This window comes from Mastigoproctus giganteus, chromosome 1 (genome assembly GCF_048544385.1).
Source record: "Mastigoproctus giganteus isolate SK-2022 chromosome 1, ASM4854438v1, whole genome shotgun sequence".
NCBI lineage: Eukaryota > Metazoa > Arthropoda > Arachnida > Uropygi > Thelyphonidae > Mastigoproctus > Mastigoproctus giganteus.
In genome coordinates this window covers 47,433,339-47,459,146 of record NC_143575.1, presented here as the reverse complement: position 1 = coordinate 47,459,146, position 25,808 = coordinate 47,433,339, and the positions used below count along the sequence as shown (strand labels likewise).

At 39.4% G+C, this 25,808-nt stretch overlaps 1 long non-coding RNA gene across 1 annotated transcript in view; it reads left to right on the top strand.

Annotated features, from left to right (window-relative positions):
- Positions 1–5,254: 5,254 nt before the first annotated feature.
- The window catches only part of LOC150090767 (uncharacterized), a 34,655-nt gene continuing 14,101 nt past the window's right edge, over positions 5,255–25,808 (top strand). Inside the window, exon 1 of the long non-coding RNA XR_016547306.1 lies at positions 5,255–5,370. This is a non-coding gene — a long non-coding RNA (uncharacterized LOC150090767). The remainder of the gene's footprint in view (positions 5,371–25,808) is intronic.

Here is a 25,808-nt window from a genome sequence, read left to right as displayed (position 1 = left end):
AAGTCAAAAATTTGTGAAACTGTTTTATTCTTACGTGGTAGGCAGAAGAAACTTTACATCTCCACTGGTTAACAGCTGAAACAGGTAATTCCAAAGCAACTATAAAAGCACTCACTGACAAAGGGACAAAAGTTCAATTAACTCTTGACATTTCCGAGCTGGAGGTATTATGCATTAAAATACTGTATACTGATGATTCCTTACAGCAATTGGAATTAGAAAAACCATTATTCCATCAAATGGAGCTAATAGTCATGGAAGACCTCGATCAGGTACGTGAGCGACTGAGATCTGAATATTTTCCAGGTTCGTTCGAAATGCCTTTTTTACCTGTTTATGAACACTATCTATGCACAGCAAGTCGTTTTATTATGGTGCAAAATTTTTTTAGCTGAATGTAAGAGAGAAGATAGACATCCAATATTTAACTCCTATGCCATCTACCAGGCTGTTGTAGCTACGATGAGAGAACTAGAAGCCGGTTATTCATATGGTGGACCCTGCCGTCCATGTGGTTCAACAGGAAACATGATTCATCGGACCAGACGATCTTTTTCCAATCACTCAAGGTCCAGTTTCCATGCTGGCGTGTCCATTGTAGGCGCTATCGCCAGTTAGCATGGGCTGTCGTGGTTAGTACGGGCACTCGGAGTGGCCTGCGGCAACGCAGCTCCATTTTCAGCAGGGTTCGATGTACTATGTGTTGTGATACATTACTCCCGTCACCAGCATTCCAATTACCGGCGAGTTGCTCCACAGTCGCCCTTCTATTTCCACGTACCATTCAGGACAGCTTTCGCTCAACTCGAGCATTGATGAACCGTGATCGTTCAACACCTCGCCGGCGGTTCGTGGGTTTTTCCTCCTAGGTACTAAGCATGACTGACCATGAGCATCCCAACAGCCGTGCCGTTTGGGATATGCTCTGACCCAGTCGTCTGGCCATTACAATTTGGCCTTTGTCAAACTTGCTTAAGAACGCTGTCTTTCCCATCTGAAGAACAAGAGTAACACTGATTAACGGAGCTCAGTATCAGGTGTTTTTCATACCACGTCCCGACCCGCGCACGCGTCGTAGTTCACTTGCAGTTGCTTCGATTTGCATAACGACTCGCTGGTCATAATGTTTTGGCTCATCGGTGTATATGGACTTGGTTAGGGTTACCAAACGCAAAAACAATGCATCCATACTGCATATACACTAATGCTAGGACTATAATTAATCGGTTTTGGATTAGGGCAAAATGTTTATTTTTCCCATAGACTGTTTTTGTTTTCCAGCAAACAGAAAAATCGACGACACAACACACACACACACACACACACAGTTTACATACAACATGCATCATCGACTAGGCATACCGCAGTATGGCATGGCCTAGTTGATGATGAGGTATGGCCTAGTCACTGATGTGACTAAAGCCCTATAATTACAACAACGCCAAACAGAACAGGAATGGAAGTATATTAAACAAATTTGATGAGATGAGTGAATCATCAAACGCCGGCTTATAGGGTTATAGAGCGACGTAAACATAAGGGATGCAATATTTGAATATGGTGAAAAATAAACTATAAAAACTATAAAATTGGGCCCAACATGAATTATCTCGTTCATCTGTATGTATAATGTCTGAAATTTCCATGTATTCCCTGGTCGGGTTGCCAATCATGAACGAATACCCGAGTTTCCGGTGGAAAAAAAAAACAGGAAGGAGATGTATGTACAAGTTTAAATCCGGCACTGACTATGTTTCTCAAACAATGCGGAGATGGGGGAAATCCCTGGTGCCGTTAAAACTTTACACTTTATCTGTACTTACCATTCTGTTTACATACACTACACTGAAGGTAGTGGAGAACGAATAAGTCCTGGGGTAAATGCACAGTGAGATATGAAGTCGGGTTGCTAAAACAGCTAATGAGGTTTTTTTCAATGATATATAGGAATTTTTTCCAGTAGGGATAATGAAGCCTAACTGTTGTCTTTTTACACTGAGTAATCACTGAATTATGACGATCTACCTAATATTTCGTAGGTCCTCCTTATGCACTCAGTACAGCAGCTATCCGACGTGGCATTGTCTCGGAAGCGTTCGGGATGTATGACCAACCATGCTGTGTGTAATGCGGCCAGCAATGCACGTATGGAGGTGATTGGTGTATCCAGACGCCTGATATGCCTTTCCATTGTGTTCCTCGAGTGTTCTATGGGATTATATCGGCGGAGTTCGGAGGCCAATCGATATGCTCGAAGTCAGAACTGTGTTCCTCAAACAATTCCTGCCCAACTAGTGCCCGATGGCTCTGCGCATTGTCATATTGGGAGATACCATCGCCATTAGGGAAAAAGTGTAACTTATTGGGGTGTACACAGTCAGCAAGCAGTTGACGATAGCGGAGACCACTGATACGTTGTTCCAAATGCACCAGTGGTCCAAGTTCCTGCCAGTGAAACCTGCCCCACATCAAGAGCCTCATGTTGACGTCAAAATCCGTACACGACCATCCACGGTGTGGAATAAATAACGTGACTCGTCCGACCAGCACACCTTTTTCCAGTTTTCTAACGTCCAACTTACATGCTCTTTGCACCAGGCGAGTTTTTTCCGCCGATGAACCTTGGAATTGTCACTGGTCGTCTGCTGGTACAGCCCATATGTGCGAGCGTGCGATGTATAATCATGCCAGATATTGTTCCGGGTTTCCGGGTTGGCCCATGTTGTATTGGGTAGTCGACTCTTCAACAGGTCTGCGCCTTTTCGCCTGTACGAGTCGTCTGATCCGGCACCCACCTTTAACCTGAACCTTTTGTTTGATGTTTTGTCGCTAAGCCTGGTACACTTTAACTATGGTGGCTCTGGATCACCCCACCAGTTCAGCCGTTTGGAAAATTGAGGCACTAACTCGTCGAGCACCCACAATCTGTTCTTTTTAAAAGTCCGATAAATCTTTCCTTTTACCCATCACGCTCAGAATTTTACTACCTACTGAACCACTGACACCTTATTTATGCTATGTAGGTTGACTAACTCCGCACTCTCGTTGCTCATGTGGTCAACGGATTACATTCAGTTTTCATAGGGATGGTCATAATTCAGTGATCACTCAGTGTATAAGTCAATGGTTAGGCACCTTGAGTACTGCATACAGATCTGGTAGCATCATTTTAGAATGGATGCAGATCTGTTGGAACAGTTACAGAGAAGAACAACAAGGTTCGGGAGGGACTCAAAAATAGATTCTTATCGAGAAGGCCTTCGTTTATGCAAGGTGCAGTGTGTTTAAACCAGTCACCTGGGAGGAGTTATGATTGAGTTAAGACTTCGAATGGACTAACATATATGTTAGTGCAAAAGCATCATTTTAACGTAGCCATCTACCAAAGTAGTTAAATTAATTAATTAAATTGGCATCGTTTTGGTTATATCTCATATTGTGAATGCCTTCACAACGAGTTGCCATAGTATTGTACTACCTCGAATAAGTAACACTTATTCGAGGTAACACTTAAGTCTGCAAAGGTCAACGAAAGGTTGAGGTTAAAGTTGGGCACCGGGTCAGACGATTCGTACAGGCGAACAGGCGCAGCACTTGTTGAAGAGTCGACTACCCAATACAACATGGGCCAACCTGAAACAATATGTTAGTCATTCTACCTTTGCCCTCAAATATTATATAGTCTATATCACTGCACACCATTAGGCCTCTCATATTGTGAAGTTATACTTCATAACTGGGTTGTCACTATTGCAACACCAGCGCACCAGCCCACCGAGGAGAAGCCAACAAGCTTTGAAACAGTGCCGTCTGGGTTGTGGTATCCGCTGAGAATAAATAACAGTAGGCTTGCCACTGGTGAAGTGTTACTTATTCGAGGTAGTACAATACCATGTCAACTCGTTGTGAAGGCATTCACAATATGAGATATAACCCAAACAATGCCAATTTAATTAATTAATTTAACTACTTTGATAGATGGCTACGTTAAAATGATGCTTTTGCGCTGACCTCTTTGTTAGTCATTCTGCCTCGTAGCATGAGGCCTTTGCCCTTAAATATTTTATAGACTTTGAATGGATTAAGTAAGCTAAATGTTTATGGCGTCTTTACTTTCGCTTTACAAGGAGGCTTAAATTTAAATCGCGGGAAGATGGTAGTAGAATAGAAACTTCCTTCAGCAGTGGGCAGTTGATGGCTGGAAGAAACTTCCAACTGACATTTTGGCAGCGGATAGTTTTAATAAATACAAAAAGCGGTAAAATAGTAATGAGACTGGATAAAAAAAAAATTTAAGCTAGTATTCCTTGGGGAAGTGGGAGGCATGGCAGTGCGATTTTCGCAGTTCCTCTAATTCAAACAAGTTGGTTTTAAGTTGCTTTGTTGCGCTGGCGATCTCTGGGCATCGTGTCTAACGTCCCTCTCAGAAATCAAAGAATCGACATAAAATTTTGTGAAGCTGTGGAAATATCTCACTGAAAATTACCCCCAGGGGCTCACATCTGGTGAGTATGGGCTTGGCACACCCAGGGTCCTGAGTTGGATATCATCAATCTTCCCTTTCTTGGTGATTCCTTTCTACTTCTCTCTCTCTCTCTCTCTCTCTCTCTCTCTCTCTCTCTCTCTCTCTCTCAGAGTAATAGGGAAATATTTTTTTTGGCTGGTGCAGCATAAGCCTCAGGCTTCCTTGTACCATATGGCTAATAATAATAATAATAATAATAATAATAATAATATGCACAATGTGTTTGCTACACATTGTACATAACCGCTTTTCGGATGAGGCGCTTTCTCCAGCACAAACATTGTTGCTTTAAGAGGGGCGCAGCTGTTGCAGACGATCCTCGATATGTACGACCAAAATGATCTGAATTGCGAATTTTGTCAGCCAAATCGGCTGACAAAATTCGCAATTTACAAGGAAATGACTGATGATTAACATTGCGAATCCTAGCAAATGAGTGAAATGTAAATAAGGAATTGATACGCTCCATTAATACAACAGACTTTGGAAAAAAAAAAAAAAATTCCGAGTTTGTTCCACAGTGCGTAATGATAAAAAAAAAAAAAAAAAAAACCCCGATGATTGGATGCTTCAAGGATTTTGTTGAAACAGCTGAGATTGAACCCGGTTTGTTAAACAGCATTACTATTGGGGACGAGAGTTGGTGTTGAAATTCAGAGTAATAAGAGAAAATACACAGAGTTATAAGATGTTCAGATAGAAAGGACAACAAACTGATGTGTTTACGACTTTTTGTTTTTGTTATCACATTCTTCAGAGCAGACGAGTTTTCTAGCTCTTCAACGCTTGTGTGAACTTTGTAACAAGTATATTCAGTTCCTTGGGAACTGTTTTGAGGAAGACGCGTAAGAAAATATTTTCCTTATCCATATTTTGCGTTATTTGAGTTTATTCTCGTTACTTTTTTTTGTCGCAAATTAGTAGGACAAAATTTGTGTGTAAAATTAGGCAAATTATTAGAGGGGCTGGACAGGTGGTGTGAGTTTTTTTTTGTGTGCTGATGCTGTAAGCTTGCTTCCTTGCATCATTTGCCCTTATCAATACTCATACTATACAGAGGCGCCTCCGTAGCCAGGTGGGAAGGAGCAGCAGTGCATAGCACACGTTTCTTGATTAGACCGGGGTTCGAGCCCGTCACCACCAAATGCGGAGGATGCGGAAAGGTCAGGGAATGACCACCGCATATCCCGGAGCAATATGGCCTTAGTTGCTAATGCTCCTAAAAACCAAATAACAAACAAACCGTAGCCAGGTGGGAAGGAGCAGCAGTGCGTAGCACATGCTTCTTGATTAGATCGGGGTTCGAGCCCGTCACCACGAAATACGGAGGATGCAGAAAGGTCAGGGAATGACCACCGCATATCCCCGGAGCAATATGGCCTTAGTTGCTAATGCTCCTAAAAACCAAATAACAAACAAATATACTATGCAGTTATCGCAAAATAATACTTTAGCTTTTGAATTACAGGTGAAAAACATTTATTATTATTAATATCCATATGATGCAAGGAAGCCTGAGGCTTATGCTGCACCAGAAAAAAAAAAAAAAAAAAACTTCCCGAGTAACCCTGAGAGAGAGAGTCAAAAGTAGTAGTAGTAGTGGCACATGATGCAAGAAAGCAAGTGTATGAGCTTATGCAGCATCAGCCAAAAAAAAAAAAAAAAAAAATCATCACGCCATTCCCTCCAAATGCCTGTCCAGTTCCTCCTTAAATTTATTTAACCTATCAACTTCCACAACGACAGATGGAAGTTTGTTCCAGCAATTAACCACCCGCTGGCTAAAGGCAAATTTCTGCACATCTATTCTACATCTGTCCTTTCTTAATTTGAACTTATGTCCCCGTAGGTTCGTAATCTGAACAAGTGGAAGGATCCCATCAGAATTCAGCGTGCTCAACCCATTCAAGGCCTTATAGACCTCAATCAGATCACCGCGCAGGTGCCTAGTCTCCAGCCACTGCAATTTGCAGAACTTAAGCCTCTCTTGGTAAGAGAAACACTTCATTCCCCTCACCAATCGTGTTGCTCTTCTCTGTACACGCTCAAGCAAATCTACATCCTTCCTAAAATGAGGCCTCCAGACCTGTACGCAGTACTCAAGGCGTGGCCTGACCATTGCCTTATACAGAGGGACAATCACCTCCTTTTCCCTGCTAGCAAAATTCCTATATATCATTGACAAAACCCCATGACCTGCCCTAGCAGCCTGTCTGCATTGCTCAGAAAACTTCATATCTGACTGCACAATTACTCCCAGGTCTTTTTCATTTTCTACCACCTTAAGTGTAGTACCACACAGTTGGTACGTTTCTCTGGGGTTACTTCTACCCATATGCAGTACTTTGCATTTGTCAAGGTTGAACTTCAGTTGCCACTTCTTAGCCCATCTGCCCAAATTATCTAGATCCTGTTGCAGTAGCACACTGCCATTACTGTCATTAACAACCCTGCCAACCTTTGTGTCATCTGCAAACTTCGACATTAAGCCTGATATACCTTCATCAATATCATTGATAAATACACAAAACAACAGTGGACCCAACACCGAACCCTGTGGGACTCCACTAATAACATTAGTCCATGAAGAGCAGCACCCATTGATTACCACCCTCTGTCTTCTCCCACTTAACCATCCTTTTATCCATTGTAGCAACTTACCCTTAATACCATTCTGCTCCAATTTGTACAGTAGTCTTCCATGCGCAACAGTGTCAAAAGCTTTCCTGAAATCTAAGTATATGATATCAAAATTATTTTTCGCATCCAGTTCCTTTGTGACCACATCATAATAACCAATCAAATTTGTCAGACAAGACTTTCCCTTAACAAACCCATGCTGTGTTTGAATTATTGCTGCAGTCTTGTCTAGATGATCCTGCAATGCATCTTTAACCAGTGACTCCATTATTTTACCCGGAACAGAAGTTAAACTAACTGGTCTGTAATTACTCGTGTCACCCTTCGATCCACCTTTGTGAATTGGGGACACATTTGCACATCTCCAGTCCGTGGGAACCTCCCCTGAGTCCAAGGATGCTCTCATAATTATGGCTAAGGGTTTGCTTAGTTGCTTTGCCGCCTCCTTTAAAATAACTGGATAGATCCCATCCACCCCAGGTGCCTTTCTTATGTTTAACTTCAACAATTTCTCCTCCACTTTGCTCTCAGTTATTACAAAATCATTAAGCACACTGCTACAATTTGATAACCTTCTTCCATTTTCAAACTGTAATAATTCCTCACGTGTGAATGTAGATGCAAAATACTCATTCAGTTTGTTTGCTATCTGAGCAGGATCATCAACAGTCGAACCATCGATGTCAAGTGGACCAATCATATTCATCCCCTTCCTTTTAGAGTTTATATAAGTAAAGAAATCCTTGCTGTTTTTCTTAGCATCCTTTGCCAAAGATTTCTCGTAATCCGCCTTCGCCTGCCGAACCTCCTTTGTGACCTGATTACAGACTAGCTTATATCTGCCACAGGCTTCTGCGTCACCTGATAATTTATATGCATCCCATGCATTTTTCTTCTCTGTCACGAGTCTCATTAGTTCATTTGATAACCATTTAGGCCTAAACCTTGAACGATATTTCTTAATCGGTATATAAAGTCTAGTAGCTTCCACGATTAATTCCTTGAATGCTTCCCACTTAGAATTTACTGTTGGTAACATCGTCAGTTGATCCCACTGTACAGAATTTAAAAACTGTCTGAGACCACTGTACTCCCCTTTACGGAAGCAAAAACCCTTTCCTTTACCCCTGACGGTAGTTACCTCTTTGAGTAAATCCCACTTCAGCACACTGTGATCACTGCCACCTAGTGGTTCCTTTATCTGCAAATTCTTAATACACGAATGATCACTGCTGATAACCAGATCAAGAGTGTTACTTTCTCTGGTTGCCTCTCGAACATGCTGCTGCAGAAAACAATCATCCAATAAATCCACAAAAGTCTGACTGGTGTGTGAGTGACCAACCCACAAGTTCCAGTCAATATCTGGGAAGTTAAAATCCCCCATTATAAGACATTCAGATTTACTGGCCCACTCTATTTCTCTGTACAATTGTTCATTGTACTCATTCAAGTCATTAGGCCTATAACACACTCCTACCCTTATTTTTCCTTTCGCAGTGCTTATCTCGCACCAAACTGACTCAACAGAGCACTGTTCATCTATATTAACTGGGTGCACTTCCTTTGATTTTATGTTTTTCTTAATTAACAGCATAACACCCCCTCCCTTTCTGTCCTGTCTATCCTTTCTGTACACATTGTACTCCCCAAATTCCAGTTCTGCATTCCTTATATCTTTGTGACACCACGTCTCTGCTATCCCAACAATATCCGCCTTTGATGTCTTGACCAACACTTCAAATTCATCAAATTTATTTACTATACTTCTAGCATTGGTATACATGCAAGCATACATGCTCCTATGCCTATTCCTGGTTACCCTAACACATCCCATATACCCAACTATTCCATGATGACTGCCATCCGTCCCTGAAACCCCCAACACCCCTCGCTCCAGGTCGCTTCTTATTCTAATAGAAGTTGTGCAAGAATCGCCTTCACCTCTGCCTGCGGTTACTGTTAAACTATTAGTCTTTGTATCCCCCCAAAATAGAAGGGAATCACCAAGAAAGAGAAGAATGATGATATCCAGCTCAGGACCCTGGGTTTGCCAATCCCATACTCACCAGATGTGAGCCCCTGGTGTTGTTTATTTGAAAACTTTTTATGACGTTTACCCAAAGAAATACAAGTGGAATGCATCTTGTCAATATTACATGTATTCTGATTGAAAAGTAATTTTTATTTAGCGTGGCTATCTCGTACGTATCTACTGAGCTAAACGAGGGTTTCCCCTAAGTTCAGTAACTGATAGAGCCATTTATAGAATGCCCCCAGGTAGATTTCAACTACACATACCTCATAGAGTTACTTGTATATCTTTTTCTGAAGATAATTCTGAAAACTTCCTGTGATGCAGTAGATAGCACAGAGAACTAGATATGTTACTACTCTGTGGTGATGGTGTCACATATGTGGGATGAGGAAACAAAACCACCGGGATTTCAGGTTTTTTTCAAATGTGAAATTTTCACTTTGCATAAGGTTTATCATCATCATTATTATTATTACTATTTTTTTTTTTTCTAGAGAGTTGGGTGGCTGTGTGTGTGTGTGTGCTGTTTATTTTATTTCAAAGTTAGTTTTAGGAAACATTAGAAGTTGGGATTTTTTTTTTTTTTGTTTTTAAGAAATTAATTACCATAATTTTGAACATGTGATTTAATTTTAAGTAAGTGTAATTATTGAAAAGCAGAGAAGAAAAAAAAAAAAACATTCTGAAATAGTATTAGCATTAGCCATAGATGAAAGGAAATTTTAGGCTTTTGTAGCACTAGCAGAAAAAAAATAAACAATAAAATATATTAAAAAAAAACAAAAAAAAACATGTGTTTTCTCTCATCACATAGGTACCTACTCAGCTGACCTTTGAATTTACTCAAACTGCCAGTTTTAATTTATTCCAGTAATTATTCATATTTGGCAATGTTGTAAGCTTCTGAAAAGTGATAAATGAAAATTGGCATTTTTCATCCCATATATTACATTTTCCCACTCTGTGCAATGCTTATGCTAGAATTTTATTTAAGTTGTCAATAAAATTAATGAAAGTATAAAATAACAAGAGCCCAACCATAGAACCTTGAGGGACCCCATCCATGGCACTAGTCTGTTTGGAGACTGTTTGGAGTAATATGGCAAGGTTAGATACCCGTTGCTGGTGTCTTACAGATGCCATGTAGGAATGGGAGCTACCTAGAAGAAAGGTAGGCCCTTTTGCTCACATTGTGTCTGTTAAGTGCCAAACAAAAATTTAATGTATCATAATTCATGAAATGTATAGAAATGAAAACAGAAAATGCTGTATAACCAGTTAAAGACTATTAGTGGACAAAGGTACATGGAAGGATTTGATTTGATTTACTAATTAAAAATATTTTTAAAATTGGCACCTATTGGACACTGTATCAGCAACGGAAGGTTAATAAAACTGGTCTGTAACATTTCTTATAATGCCATTCCTGTTTAGTGGCTCTGAACAACATCCTTAATCATGGATTCCATAACTTTTACTGCCAACAGACTTACAAGGCTTTAGTTTGTATCACTCTTGGAATCGCGTTTCCAAGTGTGTAAGAGATGTTTCCTATTTCTTGTCTTCGGGAACTTCACCCAAGTTTAGTGACTTTTTTTTCCCCCTACTGTAAACTGTGACTGCTTTCTGTGTGGAGGCTGAGCTGCAATTTGTGTAGTCTGGATGCCATATGTAAATTACTTTAACCAAGTTGATTTATTTACTGTTGAGAAAGTTACATTTATTGGGTTTTGTTCCACTTGCTTCATTAAATGATAACATTGCTATGTTATTATTTAATTAATTACTTTAACTTATTAAGTTAAATCATTTGATTTATTGTACAGTGTGATGCAAATATCAATTGACAAATAAGAAAAAAAAAACTTTGCTTGAAATCTTATTTTTTAAATGAGTGGTGATGCAAAAAATATTTTCCGTTGTGTTTCATGAAGAATATTTTGAATGGTCCCACTGTTTTTTTTTCTTATTTGCCATTTAATAAATAACAAAGCAATCCATATATTGTGTTAGTTTACAAAAAAGCTTGCATAACATCCTTATTTTTTGCCATTTAATAAATAACAAAGCAATCCATATATTGTGTTAGTTTACAAAAAAGCTTGCATAACATCTTTATTTTTCAACTAGCAGGGCTGCTTGAAATATTTTTATCTTCATGAACCATAATGCACTACATTATATTGTATTTTGTTTTGCATTTTGCAGTTTTTTTTTCTCATTTGTCAACTAACTTTTGTGTCACACTGTAAATGATATTTTGCTGCATCAGAATCTCAATTAACCAAAACACTTCAGAACGAAGATCTTTTGGATAGGCTATTTTAAATGTAATCTATCTATAGTACAAAAGGTAAGCAGGAAAAAATTAATGAGTGAAAAATCGATTAGATAAGATTATTTCCACGTGTGTACTGTACATGTTTCTACAGATATAAAATAATTGTATTTTTTGCTTGAAATATGCTAATCTTTTTTTTCTGCTGAGATATTTAATGTTGGTTTGTATTCAGTTGATTTTATGTTTTGGCCCAACTGGTAGTAATGTGAAGGGCACAAAATGCTTCATTACCTGTTAGTTTTCACGTTGTGCATTTATAAGTGCCCCTTGTCATTTTTAAAGTCTGTCTGAATTGGATTAGTATTTGATGATGATAACCCTTTTGTCACTTGTAAAAAGGTGATAACCTCGATCATCTGCATCTTTGTTTATCCACATTCTTTCCTTCATACAAATTGATTATTGTATAATTTTTTTTTTATTGGCTGTTTTATTTTTCAAGAAGAGTTTTTTATTTTTCAAGAACAAATTATGTGGTGGCAAATTTGTAGCTTTTTTTTGCAGTGAATTTTTTGTGCATCATATCGGTGTGGCTAGTATTGGACAAGATGTCTAATATAAAATAATTTTTGCATAATGGAAATTTTAGATTACTGGAATTCTCATGCACTTGTATTATGCATTTTGTTATAGTATTAGTAATGGGCAAATGATGCAAGGAAGAACTTATGCAGCAAAAGAAAAAAAAAATACTCATAGCCCACAATCCAGACCCTGTAATAATTCCAATTCTTCCTTAAATTTAAACTGTCATCCACAACACCAGATGGAAGTTTGGTTCAACAATAAATTATTCTCTGGATGAAAGAAATTTTTCTCACATCCATCGTTTTTTCAGTTTGAAAAAAATGAAGTGAGAGAATGTTATTTACAATTTTCATTGTTTATTATCATTTTTATTGTTATTTTCATTGTTCATCATTATTTTTATTTCCATTTTCATTAATATAATTTAATATAGGCCTTCCAGGCTAGTTTACTTTTACTAACTTGTTAGTTTGGTCCTTATACACCTAATTCCCTACAGATAGATACTATTAAATAAAATTGACTAATATAATTTCATGCACGTATAATGCCTAATTGCCTTATGTGCAATAGCATTAACGTTGCACAACTGACAGGTATACCTAATACGGCAAACTTTACCAAATATCATTTTTATAGTCTTCAGTAAGAACACAATATATATGCATACAGGCAACCCCCGTATAACACGGTTTTGCTCTAACACAATTGATAAACTGCAGAAATCCTCACACAACACGATACTTATATAACACAGTTTTGCTCTAACACTGTTAGAGAATTTCGGTAAACCTCGCATATAATGTTGGATGTAATTTTTCAACATTTCCACTCTTTTTGAATCCCCTCTGTTGACTTGCTAGTCAAATAAAATTATCGAGAAATCCCTGTGTTACATTCTATGCTATTTGTGCTTGTTGAACTTGTGGAAAAATGTAGATTTCATAGTTTTATTACTATTGGATGGCACACCAGGTCATCCAAAAGATTTAAGTCATCCACACATTGAAGTTATGTTCCTACTACCACCACAGTTGTACTAGGTTAATACAACTTCTTTCATTTAGCCGTTAGATCAAGGCATTTTATCCACCTTTAAAACTCATTACATCAGAAAATCATTACAATGGATTTTGGAAAAAAATGATTCCGAATCTATTGAAGTAATGGAGGCATGGAAACATTTCCCAATTGTCGACTGTATCAGAATCATAGCTTTATCACTGCAAGAAGTAAAACCATCAACATTATTGTGTGTGGAAAAATGTATGGCCAGAGTCAGTTCATTCAGGAAATATGGTCGAACTGGCAGAAAAAGGAATTGATACATAGTAGAACTTGCCACGTCGGTAGGAGGGGAAGATTTTGATGATATGGCTACTGAAGCCCTCGTGGGTAGCACAGTTGATAGAATGATAGCACAGTCACTGGGTGGAAAAGACCCGAGTTCGAATTCCGTTGATGACGGGAGAAATTTTTACGGGTCTTTTTCACAATGTGGCTGAGTTAGTTGGTCTCAGGCGAGGGTAGCATGGTTTTTTCTCCTGGAAACTCAGGTTTTTTGTCCAGCAAAACAGAAAACCTCAGGACACATGCAATTTATAGACAATATACACAGATAAACATGGCCTTAGTCACCTATGCGACCAAAAAGTAAAAAGTGATATGATTACTGAAGACGTCTAAGAATTATTGGTAGAAAAAGAGGCTGGCGAAGTGGATTTGGTGGAAATAGCATCGGGGGTAAAACCAAATCAATTCAGAGGATGATAGCACAGATGAAAATTCTAAACTTCCAAATTTTACACTAAAAAGCATACAGGAAGGCATAAAGTTAGCCGAGCAATTAGAATCTTATTTTTTGAATGCAGATTCTTGAATAAAAGGAGCCCAAAGTTCAAAAGGGAGCTTCAAAAATGCTTAGTTCCATACAATGAAATACACAAAATTTAGAATGGTGTATTTTTGTTAGCTTTAGGAATGTAACCTCCTTTTTGTACTTTTTCTTAGTCCTGTTTAACACGGTTTCACACAACACGACATTTTATAGGAACCTATTACCATGTTATATGAGGGTTACCTGTGTATGTATTAGATACTATTATTTATTTCCATTTTCAAATATTTTCAAAATTAATTACAAATTTTATGCTTCACAGTACACAACATTTCAAAGTATGTTTGCCGTTTCCCACAGGATAGCGACTATCTTGAGAGAATATCAGGTTCTGTGTTCTCACGTTTACTATGTGAAAACAATAATAAATTTTTCAAAAATAACTAGGAGAAGACTGTGGATGTTTACTGAAGTAGTGGAGAGTAAAAACAAGTAACCCGAAACTATAAACAAACATGATTCTAAACTTTATGGTGGGTCATATGTCAGGAGACCCACCATAAAGTTTAGAATTATGTTGCAAAATGTGGTGAGCCACCTGACAGGTTTTTGCACCCATTTACACTGGGAAACTAGAAAATTACTTTAGAGTCAATTGCAGTAAAAAATTGTCTGTATTTATGGAGGTAGAAAAAATTTTAGATTTTTAATTACTAATTTACAGTTAACATGTGATCACTGTTTACTAAACTACTATACATTAAGGATACATTTCAGGTGTCTTACATATACCCATCATCAGACCGTACTGTTGGGGGAAAAAAATGGAAAGGTTTACAAATTTGAATACAATTACCAATATTACGGTTATAATTACCAATATAGTAATAGTAGTAGTAGTCGCGGCATGTGATGCAAGAAAGCAAGTGTATGAGCTTATGCAGCATCAGCCAAAAAAAAAAAAATCACACCATTCCCTCCAAATGCCTGTCCAGTTTCAACCTATCAACTTCCACGACAGATGGAAGCTTGTTCCAGCAATTAACCACCTGATGGCCAAAGGCAAATTTCCGCACAGCTATTCTACATCTATCTTTTCTTAATTTGAATTTATGCCCCCTCAGGTTCATAATCTGAACAAGTGGAAGGATCCCATCAGAATTCAGCATGCTCAACCCATTCAAGGCCTTAAACACCTCAATCAGATCATTGTGCAGGTGCCTAGTCTCCAGCCACTGCAATTTGCAGAACTTAAGCCTCTCTTGGTAAGAGGATCCCTTCATTCCCCTCACCAATCTTGTTGCCCTTCTCTGTACGTGCTCAAGAAAATCTACATCCTTCCTAAAATGAGGCCTCCAGACCTGTATGCAGTACTCAAGATGTGGCCTGACCATTGCCTTATACAGAGGGACAATCACCTCCTTTTCCCTGCTAGCAAAATTCCTATATATCATTGACAAAACCCCATGACCTGCCCTGGCAGCCTGCCTGCATTGCTCAGAAAACTTCATATCTGACTGCACAATTACTCCCAGGTCTTTTTCATGTTCTACCACCTTAAGTGTAGTACCACACTGTTGGTACGTTTCTCTGGGGTTACTTCTACCCCTATACAGTACTTTGCATTTGTCAAGGTTAAACTTCAGTTGCCACTTCTTAGCCCATCTGCCCAAATTTTCTAGATCCTGTTGCAGTAGCACACTGCCATTACTGTCATTAACAACCCTGTCAACCTTTGTGTCATCTGCATACTTGGACATTAAGCCTGATATACCTTCATCTATATCATTGATAAATATACAAAACAACAGTGGGTCCAAAACACTGAACCCCCGGGGACTCCGCTAATTAGATTAGTCCCCGAAGAGCAGCGTATATTGATTACCACTCTCCGTCTTCTCCCACTCAACCATCCTTCTATCCATTGTAGCAACTTACCCTTAATACCATTCTGCTCTAATTTGTACAATAGTCTTCCATGCGCAACAGTGTCAAAACTTTCCTGAAATCCAAGTATATGATATCAAAATTATTTTTTGCATCCAGTTCCTTTGTAACCACATCATAATATCTTATGAAATTTGTCAGACAAGACTTTCCCTTAACAAACCCATGCTGTGTCTGATTATTGCTGCAGTCTTGCTTAGATGATCCTGCAATGCATCTTTAACCAGTGACTCCATTATTTAAACCGCAATAACTAGGTCGCTATATTTATTTAGTTAAAAAATTACAATTCAATTGACAATGAAATTTAAGAAGATTAATAAATTTTACTGATTAATTATACTACTATACTCGCTATCTCCTGGGGTCCTTGAGGTTGTCACAGACATCCTCTCAGATATGCCAGACAAGCTGTACTTGCTACCTGGGAGTCTAAAACGCTGATGGAACTGATATTCGGGTGACACTCAAGTCAAGTGGACCCAATTTCGGCGAAGTCCGGACGGTCTGTGACAGCCAAATCCTCTGCTTGCACCTTCACGATGGTGGGACTGTTAGTAATCCTGGTTATAACCCCCATGCACAAATACATGGTGGGTGACCACCCAGGTGTGAACCAACGTAAGCAGGGGTCGAGGTGTGGCGCCCACACCACATGGAGGAACGCCGCCCCTCTATGTTACCAGGCAGTACTAGGTGGAAGATGACTCTCATCAACCGGTGAAATACCACCACTTTGCTTATTGGAGGCTTGAAGTGGTGGAACCCATGTTTAGTCTCTAGAGTTAAGTTCCGGTCAACCCTTCCCCATCTCTTCCATCATGCAGTATGATTGATGACTTTTGAGGTTATGATGAACATCGTGGCGAGATCCAATATTCCTTACATTTCGAGGGTACAGCTCTAAAACGGTTTTCGCAGGCCGGCCGCTAGTTAGTACACCGGACCGGACCTATTGGTAACTCTCTAGGAGGCTTTCGGATCAGTTAGTGTATAATCTTGCTACCTCTACTCTGCCAGATAGTGACTGGAGGGAGTCCGAGTAGTGTGTATGCGGGGAGCATTGTCAAGGCCACATTATGTCAAGGATCTCGGTATATTCTTACCATGTCCAAAAATTTCATTACTTCATACAGCATGTCCCACCCACTTTTTCTTACTATTGAATACACCATGAATTGTCAAACTAATAGAGCAAGCTTATCTGCGAAAAGATCTAAACCTCCAAAGGACTTCCTAATTCATTTCACAAATATATGTGGTCTCAATTCTAATCTCAACGATGTCCATTTCCACTTGCAGTCTGCCAAACCTCATGTACTTTTTCTGACAGAATCTCAGTTATCGGTTGATTCAACTACTGCTCATCTCAGATGCCCAAATTATTCGCTGTATGATTCCTTTCGCCTCAAAGGTGGTACTTGTGCATATGTCCGTTCTGATATTCCCTGTCAGAGACTTGGCAATTTGGAATCTCCTCTCTTTGATCTTCTCTGGCTTAAAATCTCTCTACCTCATTGTGTCAAATTCATCTGTTGTCTCTACCGTTCTCCCAACTCGACTAATCACTTGGAGCTCTTTGACTTCCTCTCGTTGCAACTTGACTTTCTCCAGTCCAACTCTCCTAACAGTGAGGTAATTTTCCTTGGTGATTTTAATGTTCACAACCCCAGCTGGCTTCCGTTTTCTAGTCACACCGACCCAGCAGGTCGAGATGCTGAAGCTTTTGCAATTACTAATGACCTAGCACAGATTGTTCATTTACCTACAAGAATACCGGACAATCCTAATCATACAGCCAATATGCTTGATCTTTTTCTCACAAACAACCCTTCTAAGTACACGGTTGAAGTGAGAGGTCCTTTAGGCACTTCAGATCACAACTTGGTGATTGTCTCTTCTCCAATGGAACCTTTATCTCATGGCTATTCCCAACCTCGTGTTGTTTGGCATTACAAGAATGCAAAATGGGATGACCTGCGAGACTTCTTTTCTTCTTTTCCTTGGTCAGATTACTGTTTCAAAAGTTCTGATGTCAACGTTTGCTCAGATCGCATCAGCGAAATTATTCTTGCAGGAATGGAATCCTTTATCCCACACTCCACTTTAAAATCTCGTCCTTTATCTAAACCTTGGTTTTCCAATAAATGTGCTAAGGCTGTTCAAGAGAAGAATGTTGCATATCGTAATTGGCTTGTCTCTAATTCTTCAGTTTCATTTTCTGCCTACACCAAAGCTCGCAACAATTGTAAAGCAGTTATTATTCAGTCCAAACTAGAGTTTGAACTGGCTAAGAGTAGAAAACTTGCTTCTTGCCCTAATGGTAGCCGAGCATTCTGGTCTCTTGCCAAAGCTATTGGCCGCAACTCTTGCCCAGCTCTGTCCAAACCAGATGGTTCTGTTGTCACTTCAGCCAAGGATAAAGCTGACCTGCTAGCATCCCATTTTTCTTCCAGCTCATGTATTAATGATCTTGGTAAAACACCTCCCACCATTCCCAACACACTCCATTCAATGCCTCCTGTGGTCTTCCGTCAAAAGGATATCAGAAGGATTTTGATGAATCTCGATGCTAAGAAAGCTCCAGGTCCTGATGGTATTTCTCCCCTTGTTCTCAAAACCTGTGCTCCTGAACTTACTCCTATTCTTTGCCGCCTTTTTTCACTTTCTTATTCTAAAGGTGTTTTTCTTTGTGCTTGGAAATTTGCTCATATCCAGCCAGTTCCTAAAAAGGGAGACAAATCCCTCCCATCCAATTATCGTCCCATTGCAATTACTTCTACTCTTTCTAAAGTAATGGAGAAATCAATTAACCGCCAACTCTTAAACTACCTAGAAACCTTCCGTCTGATCAACGATCACCAGTATGGATTCCGTCAGTGTCGATCCACTGGTGATATTCTGGCTTATGTTACCCATTTGTGGACTAATTCAATGGAAAGGTTCGGTGAAACACAAGTAGTTGCTCTTGACATCTCAAAGGCTTTTGATTGTGTTTGGCATAAAGGTGTTCTAAACAAGCTTCCATCTTATGGTTTGCCAACTGTTTTTAGTAATTGGTTATCCAGTTTTCTCTCTGATCGCTCACTGAGGGTGATGGTTGATGGCTCTCTGTCTTCTAACTTCTCCACTAATGCCGGTGTCCCCCAAGGTTCAGTTCTTTCCCCCACTCTTTTCCTCTTGTATATCAATGACCTTCTTCCATTGACTGGAAATCCTATCCATAGTTTTGCCGATGATAGCACATTGCATTCAACTTTCCATTTTGAGAAACCTTGTCCTGCTCAATCAGCTTCAACTTCTCGAAAACTGCTACCAATTCCTTAAATGCCGATCTTCAGGTAATTCTCCAGTGGGGCAAAGACAACTTAGTTGATTTCAACCCTTCTAAAACTCAGTCTTGTCTTATATCTCGCAAAAAAGGATTCTTCTGCTCCTATGCTTATCTTTAGTGACACTCCAATTTCTAGGCAAAAGGATATATCTCTTTTGGGGATTACCCTGACTTCTAATCTCTCTTGGCACAAGCACATTACAAATATTGCTTCCTCTGCATCTAAAGAACTTGGTTTTCTCTTTCGCTCTCGGCGTTACCTTTCTTCCAAACAGCTGCTCACTCTGTATAAATCGCAAATCCGCCCTGCCATGGAATATTGTTCCCACATCTGGGGTTGTGCCCCCAAAACCTCTCTCAGGCTTCTTGATTCCATTCAGAAGAGGGCAGTTAGGTTAATTAATGATTCATCTCTAACAGAGTCTCTCCACTCGCTGTCTCATAGACGCACTGTTTCTGCTGCATGCCTCTTCTACAGATACTTCCATGGGCACTGTTCTTCTGAATTAGCTTCTACAGGGTGTTTCAGTTAAACGTTTCAGAACTTCTAAGAGGGGTAGGGTACATCCTGACAACTCGAAATCATATAGCAATGTGGGGTCGGAAATGCTTTCCTGAAGCAGTGTTGTACACAGAAGCACCATAAAAAGAAAAGAGACCGTAAGTGGGAAATCGTTTTAATAATACATGAAAAGAAGCAAAAGGTACATGGATTAAAGTAAGTGGTCGAAGTTTCTTCAACCTCGTATTGCTTTCCCACAGTGGTACCTTGGAAAATGTGCTACAAATCCCCTTTTTCCTGCTGAAGTGTTGTTTTCCGATGAGGCATCCTTCACAAGGGAAGGAATTTTCAACACGCATAACGACCATATCTGGGCGGTCGAGAACCCGCATGCAATACGACGTCGTGCAGCACAGATTCGATTTTCGGTCAATGTATGGGCCGGTATTATGGGAGATCACCTCATCGGACCTTACCTGTTACCGTGTCGTCTAACCGGACCTATCTACTTGATCTTTCTGCGGCAAGTATTGCCACAACTTTTGAGAGATGAACAGATTTCTGCATCGACGCAACACACAATGTGGTTCCAACACGATGGAGCCCCTGCCCATTATAGCGGAGATGTTCGTAACTACCTGGATGTCACATTTGGTCAACAGTGGATCGGACGCGGTGGTCCCGTGCGTTGGCCTGCTCGGTCACCCGACCTATCATGTCTTGAATTTTATTTCTGGGGTCATATGAAATCGCTAGTTTATGACACCCCTGTTGACAATGCTGAGGAGCTGGTTGCAAGAATCGCAGTAGCTGCCGAAGAAATTCGCCTGGAGTATTCCAGAATGTTCAGATGTCCATGCGTCGGAGATGTGAGGCGTGCATTGTAGCCCGTGGAAGAAACTTCGAACACTTACTTTAATCCATGTACCTTTTGCTTCTTTTCATGTATTATTAAAACGATTTCTCACTTACGGTCTCTTTTCTTTTTATGGTGCTTCTGTGTACAACACCGCTTCAGGAAAGCATTTCCGACCCCACATTGCTATATGATTTCGAGTTGTCAGGATGTATCCTACCCCTCTTAGAAGTTCTGAAACGTTTAACTGAAACACCCTGTATAATTCCCGCTCTCTCTTTCAAAACAGTCCGAACACGTGCCGCCACCAGCCAACATCCATTTACTGTCCAACTTCAAACCCACAGAACCAACTTTTCATCTTCCTCATTTATTCATTCAACTGCCGTTTTCTGGAACAACCTTCCTTCATACGTATTTCCTGAAAATTACAATCTACAGAAGTTCAAGTCCAATTGGCAAAGGATGCAAAGAAAAACAGAAAGGAGTTCTTTACATACTTGAACTCGAGAAGGAAAGGGATGAATCAGATTGGTCCACTGGATATTGATGGTTCAACAGTTGAGGATCTTGCTCAGGTGGCTAACAATCTAAACGAGTATTTTACATCTACATTCACGCATGAGGAGTTATTCAAGAAGGAGAATGATGTAGGTAAAGTAAACATTGGCAGTGAGCTGGATGATTTTGTAATAACTGAGAGGAAAGTGGAGGAGAGATTGTTGAGGATAAACATAAAAAAGGCACCTGGGGTGGATGGGATCTATCCAGTTATATTAAAGGAGGCAGCAAAGGAAGTATGCAAACCCCTAGCCATAATTATGAGAGCTTCTTTGGACTCAGGGGAGGTACCCATAGACTGGAGATGTGCAAATGTAACCCCAATTCACAAAGGAGGATCAAAGGCTGACACAAGTAATTATAGACCTGTTAGTTTAACTTCTGTTCCAGGTAAATTAATGGAGGCACTGGTTAAAGAAGCACTGCAGGATCATGTAGACAAGAATTCAGTTATAGCTCAGACGCAGCATGGTTTTGTTAAGGGCAGGTCTTGCCTGACCAATTTGATTGGATACTATGATGTAGTCACAAAAGAACTGGATGCAGGGAATAACTTTGATATTATATATTTGGATCTTAGAAAGGCTTTTGATACTGTTGCACATGGAAGACTGCTGCACAAATTGGAGCAGTGTGGCATTGGAGGCAAATTGCTGCTATGGATAAGGGGATGGTTGAGTGGCAGAAGACAGAGAGTGGTAATCAATGGACACTGCTCAACGTGGACTAATGTTATTAGTGGAGTTCCTCAAGGTTCAGTGTTGGGTCCATTGTTGTTTTCGGTGTTTATGAATGATATTGATGATGGGATATCAAGTTTAATGTCTAAGTTTGCAGATGATACAAAGGTTGGCAGGGTCGTTAAGGACACTACTGACGCTATGCTGCTGCAACAGGATCTGGAAAGGTTGAACAGATGGGCTGAGAGGTGGCAAATGAAGTTTAACATTGACAAATGTAAAGTACTACATATGGGTAACAGTAACCCCAGAGCAATGTATCAACTCTGCGGTACTACACTGACAGTGGTGGAGAATGAAAAGGACCTGGGGGTAATTGTGCAGGCAGATATGAAGTTCTCTGAGCAGTGCAGACGAGCTGCAAGAGTAGCTCATGGTGTCTTGTCAATGATATACAGGAATTTTTCTAGCAGGGATAAGGAGGTGATTATTCCCTTGTATAAGGCAATGGTTAGGCCACATCTTGAGTACTGTATACAGGTCTGGAGGCCTCATTTCAAGAAGGATGTAGAGCTGCTGGAACGGGTACAGAGAAGGGCAACAAGATTAGTAAATGGAACAAAGGGTTGCTCTTACGAAGAAAGGCTTAAGTTTTGCAAATTACAGAGTCTGGAGACTAGGCACCGGCGAGGTGATCTGATAGAGGTGTATAAGGCTTTGAATGGTTTGAGCATGCTCAATGCCAATGGGATTCTTCATCTTTCTCAGAATAATCACCTCAGAGGGCATAAATTCAAATTGAGGAAGGACGGATGTCGGATAGATGTGCGGAAATTTGCCTTTGGCCAGCGGGTGGTTGGTTGGTGGAACCGACTTTCATCACTTGTTGTTGAAGTTGATAGCCTAAACAAATTTAAAGCTCAACTGGACAGGTATTTCGAACGAACGGAGGGGTGAAATGGGAGAGGGGTTTTTTTTTTTTTTGTTTTTTGGCTGATGCTGAATAAGCTTGCTTTCTTGCATCATATGCCTCTACTAATGCTAATGTCAACAAATATCTTCTTTCGTCTTCTCAATCTCCAACCCAAGCACGGTACTAAGTACTATAGGTTCTAATACCTCTCGTGTTTGGGGTTCACATAAAAAAAAAAAAAAAAAAAAATCTAGTTTTCCGTTAAACTTTCCGCTATCACACGTTGTATCGTATAACAATGGCAGCAAGTTACGAACGGTTAATCTACGGACACGAGGTATTATTTATTTCCAAATCGCGCTGTCTAAATTCAAAATAAACCATGGAGCTTGACTAGGTCTGTAAGCTACTTATAGAAAATAATTTAGTCTAACAATTAAGTCAATAAAGCGGCTAAGTATGGTTAAAAACCTTTCGTCCGCGGGAGCTGCAAAACCTGTCCACACGTGGATTTGATACCTTACCGATACTAAGTGATAACCTACAAAATCTCTATCAAAATTCAATTTAAACTAAAGTATTGTTACTAGGAATATAAAGCAACATAAATTAATATGCCAATGTAAGTCAATAAAAAAGCAAAAACTTCTCTATTTGCTGGAGCCGTAAAAACTTCACCTGTTCACATGTACTCTCGCACCTACTCTCTCATGTAATATTATGAATATTACAATTAAAATTTGCAAATAAACAATTCTAAGTTTGGATTATTGTTACAATAGAACCAGATATTAAATTAAGTAAATACAAAGAGATTAAATTCTTACTTGCTGTCAGACTCCTCTTGCTGATGCTCCCAGAAACTTGATGTGCATACAGGCAAGAGGCCTGCCAGCAGTTAATTTATAGGTGAGGGATTAACTCCAATAGCCAATAGAATTGTGCCAGGATTTTTATCCTCTATCTGTGGTGGACTCCTGAGGTTACCTTTGCTCTCCTACTCTGGACATCAGGGTTTGTTTGCAGGCTGGTTTTGGTGGTCTGGAAGGGTTGTATGTGGGTTATTCCTCTGGAAAGTGGCCTATTTTCTTTTCCTGGTTTCTCATTTCTTCTTCTATTTTCTTTTTAAAAAGATGAAAATATTGCGGGTTGAACTCGACTCCCTGTTTTCTGTCGATGGCTGAGACTCCAAATATTATTTTATGAGAAAAGCTTCTTTCAATTTCCTTCTGTTATATTATTACTTATCTTCCTTCTGTTGTATTGCCTATCTGTAGAAAGGATTCTCGTGTTCTTGAAATCCCATGTCACCACTGGAAAGTATGGAGGACTGTGTTGGACTGTAGAACTCTCCCATATTGTACATCTTATGTGCTCTTTTATTCTGCATTGCACATGTCTGTAATACAAATGTCTGCAATGCAGAATAAAAGAGCACATAAAAGATGTACAATTTGAAGAGTTGAAGTCTTTTATTGTAAGAGCACTCTTTTTTTTGTCCTTGACTAGTGTTGTAGCTCTTATCTATACCTGTTCAGAGTTCTATGTCCTTTCTAAAATGAAGCCTTCAGTCCTGTATGTGGTACTTAAGATGTGGCCTAACCATTGCCTTATACAAAGGTTTAATCACCTCCTTATCTCTGCTTGAAAAATTCCTGTATATCATTGACAGAACCTCCATTAGATGTCCTAGCAGCCTTTTGGCACTGTTCAGAGAATTTCATGTCAGACTATACAGTTACCCAGATCTCTTGTTCTCTACCACCTTGAGTGTGGTACTTTTTGAAAAAAATTAGTTAAAATTGTTTGCTTAGAAGCATGCTGTTTTTCTCTATAAATTTCTTCATAAGGAACTAAATCTAATAAAGTTCTGTGAAAAATTTAAACTCCTCTCCAAATTAGGATCCATATCCAGAGCTTCTTGGCTAAGCTGATTTGCAAGTCTTAAAAACTCAGCTGGCCTCTTCGCAGTTTTTTTGTGCGTTGTCTTTGTTTTTATCATTTTTTTTCATCTTCACATTGGAAAAAAATATCGTCCACTGATAATTGTTCTCTATGAGATATCGAGGACTTCTGTGATATTTGCTAGTTCCAGTTCTTCAAATCCCTCTCCACTAATCATTTTGCCAATTCTCACAATTTAAACTACCTCCGGCATTTCAACCGTGGCTTCTTTAGTGCAGCTTTGTGGCCACAGCTTTTTCCACACTACATTTATTGTTGAGTTCTTAACTTCACTCCATGCGAATTCAATATTTTTTATAGCATCAAGAATGTTATAATTCCACCAATAATCTCGAAGTGAAAGGCTGCCTATTCCATCAGTAGCTTCTACCAATTGTAAAAAAGATCTTAGGTAATAAAGTTTAAAGGAAGCTATAACACCTTGATCCATCGGCTGAATTAATGAACTTGTATTCACCAGAAGAAAGGTAATGTTCACATTTGGGTGCAGATCAAACAAATGGCAGGATGACTGGGTACATTGTCAAGAATGTGTAAGATTTTGAGTGCTGTGTTCTTCTTCAGGCAACATCTTTTTGTTTTGATGCAAAAGCAATTTAAAAACCAATTCTCAAAGATTTTACCATCATCCAGGCTTTTTTGCTCGATTTCCAATGAACTGATAAGGAGCGTTTTGATATTCCTTTAAAAGCACAAGGATTTTCTGAATTATAAATTTGAAGCGGTTTACACATAAAGTCATCCTCTGGATTGCCACATAACAAAAGTGTTAACCTATCTTTTGCAGCTTTGAAACCTGGGGTGGTTTTCTCTTCTTTTAAATGAATGTTCAACTTGGCATACACTTCCAAAATAAGCTGGTCTCATCAGCATTAAACACTTGACTTGCTAGATAGCCCTCAGTCACAATAACATCCTTGAAAGTTTTCAGATACAAAGAAGCAGCTTCCATATTTGCACTGGCTGCTTCACCCATTAATTTTAGATTGTGAAAACTGTTTTTTAAAATTTTCAAACTAACCCTTACTGGCCTGAAAGACGTTTTGCATTGGATGGACCAGCTTCTTCTTGTAAGCGATTAAAATTTTGCAGAGCTTTGGTATGAATAATATCTGAACTAAGAGGCATTCTCTTTTGGTTA